The 2,879-nt window shown below is 41.4% G+C and overlaps 1 pseudogene; it reads right to left on the bottom strand.

Annotated features, from left to right (window-relative positions):
• LOC145039545 (DNA repair protein XRCC3 homolog pseudogene) overlaps nucleotides 1–1,649 on the bottom strand; it is a 2,453-nt pseudogene extending 804 nt beyond the window's left edge.
• Between the last annotated feature and the right edge of the window lie 1,230 nt (nucleotides 1,650–2,879).

Here is a 2,879-nt window from a genome sequence, read left to right as displayed (position 1 = left end):
CATATCAACATGTAACCGATAATGCACATACAGGCAATCAATCAGTATCACAGGTAGTCCTATAGACCTACCCTCTAGCGTATCAAACTAGAATGCATAACTAACTCACACTCAACATAATATAACTACTAGGATATCATATCCAATGGGTCAGCCTTGGTGCCTTAGGCCCCTTAGTATAGTGAGGATAACTCACCTCACAATTGTCGTCGGAAATAAGAAAGCTCAACTCCTGGGTCCAACACAAGCTCCACCACCTATAGGTACCATACAACCTTTTTCATGAATCTCTCAATTACCAGAAACCAACAGAATTCAACCGGTCAACCCTTGGTCTAAGTCAGCAGTCTATGTTGACTCGACTTGTCGAGTGCAGGTCACCAACTCGTCAAGTCCTTCCTGAATTCGAGAAGTCGTGAAATCCTTGATTGGCTCGTCGAGTTTCCCTTTTTAACTCGTCGAGTTCATACGTGGCCAAGATTTGGAAGAAACCCTAGCCAACTCGCCGAGTCTTCTAACAACTCGCCGAGTTCAAGGCAATCTTCAATGAACTCATCGAGTTGTTCATCCAACTCGCCGAGTTCATGGCCATCTTCAACGGACTCGCTGAGTTTCTCATTCAACTCGCTGAGTCCTTGCAGTTCTTAATCCATGTAAATGCTTTTTAAGCCATGGCAAGGTCCCAGATTACAGATCCAAGCTCCTAAGGCATGTTTACCACGTAAAGTTGCAAACTTTACGCACATGCAATGCTCTAAAGGCCCTAAATCATCAATCTAAGCTCTTAATGGAGTTTTACACCTTGGGAGAGTCTCATCCTTGTACAAGCTGGGAACTTTATGGATCTAAAGGTCAAAGGAAGTCCAAATCTGAAGTTACAACTTCATATCTTAGCTTAAACACGGAGAGCCCTTCATAACACCCATCCAAGAGAGGTTAAAAGAGAAATAAGCTTAAGGAACAACCTAATACCTTCCAGAGAGTCATAACTGAAGAAATCCCTTATCTTCCCACGAGTTCTTGGCCTTGCTTTTCCTTGCTACCTCAAGTGCTTCCTTCTCCAAGGTTACTCCTCCAAGATTGAGCACACCAAGGAACACACACACACACACAATTTAGGGTTTGAGAGGGACAAGAAGCAGTAAGGGGAGGCTGGTGGAGGCCAATGATCCTTTAAATAGGGTGCAAAACCCCCAGAATTTAGGGCTTCATCTGCCAGCTCCTACTCGTCGAGTCCCTTAGTGGACTCGCCGAGTAGGTCACTAAACAGGCGTTCTATTCCCACTGCTACTCGACGAATAGGGCAACCAACTCGTGGAGTAGGACATAAGGCCAATTATTCTTTATTTAAATCCATACCTAGAATCGGGGCGCTACAGAAGAACTCGTCTTCTAAATGTACACAAAGACTCCAAATTCCTAAATCAGACACTGATCAACATATTATTGCCTTTGATTGAGTCAACCACCTGGTTTGTAACCACAATCGCAATCCCATGATGCCTAGCATGTGACTTTAGAACGGATGGGATCTTAAAGAACAACGAGGACCCCCGCTTCAGATCTATTAGATTGTTTTCAAAATCGCTTCTGAATAAAGTAACAATCGAATCAATCACAATCAATTTAATATCCAACCAGGTTTCCATACATGATAATGAGAAAGGTGAGTGAATAAAATGAGTTATAGGATGGAAATAGGAGGGATAACATATCGGTCTATGTGCTTTTTAGAGAGAGAGAGAGAGAGAGAGAGAGAGAGGCCCTCTGATTTTTTTTTTAATTCTTAAAATAAATAAATAAGTATTAAAATTTAAAAAAATGAAAGAAAAATGGAAAAAAACTACCTCAAGGGTATTAAAGTAATTTCAGTTTACTAAGGGACCAAATCCACAAGGAAACTATCTTAAAATGACCACGAAACAACCTTCTGACTTACGTCAGATGTTACATCGAACTTGGTTCTCTGAACACGCAGCATACTCACCGTAGTCGGACTCAAATTTATATGACCACTAGGGTCGGAATAACAACCATCTTACTAGTCTTTACCCAAACAATGGTAATGACATACCATAATAAAACAGAATCAATCATTAGCTTCTTGGTAACCTTGTGACTTTCCCTGATCCAAGTGCGAGTCATGTGCTTCTGGTAGTATATGCATCTACTACCTTTCACACCTACTCGTAATCGTCCCAAGTATTGTCCCGCAGTCGACCAAGTCACCATACAAGAAAATCATACAATCATTCAACACACCAGATAACAAAACTTGGGTTTATATTAATTCTTTGAAACTATTACACAAAAGTTCAAGTTCACCCTATACTATGCCTCTAATAGGCTACAACATAAGTTACGATTCACACTGCTACTTCATAACTTGATCTTTGGATATAAAATCCTCATCCTTGATTCCTCGCGTTGTCATCTGTATCATCAAGGATCATTTGAAATGCTCTTGCCTTTGGCTTTGGCAGCATATTTGGCTTTGTAATCTCTTCCCTTCCTGGCCAGTTTTGTTTGAAGTGTCCTTCTTCACCACACTTAAAGTAGGCTTCTCTTTTGTTTTTGTATTCGCTGGCATAATGACCAATCTTCCCGCATTTGAAGCAGGTCATTTCTTTAGTGCATAATGACCAATCTTCCTGCATTTGAACCAGACTTCGAAAATTTTCTCTTCTCATCGGACCTTGAGGATCCTTCAAACTTTCTTTTCTCGCCAACTTCAACATTGCTGGTGGTGCTTCCCTTAATCATATCTTCAACAGACTTGGCAGCCCAGATAGTTGCCTCCAGAGTAAGTGCCTGACGCACTAGCACCGCATACTTCCATGGGAGTCCTTTTGCGTACCGGTCAACTTTAGTCAGCTCAT

This window comes from Lactuca saligna, chromosome 4 (genome assembly GCF_052625555.1).
Source record: "Lactuca saligna cultivar CGN05327 chromosome 4, ASM5262555v1, whole genome shotgun sequence".
NCBI classification, from domain to species: Eukaryota; Viridiplantae; Streptophyta; class Magnoliopsida; order Asterales; family Asteraceae; genus Lactuca; species Lactuca saligna.
This window is presented reverse-complemented; position numbering and strand designations above follow the sequence as displayed.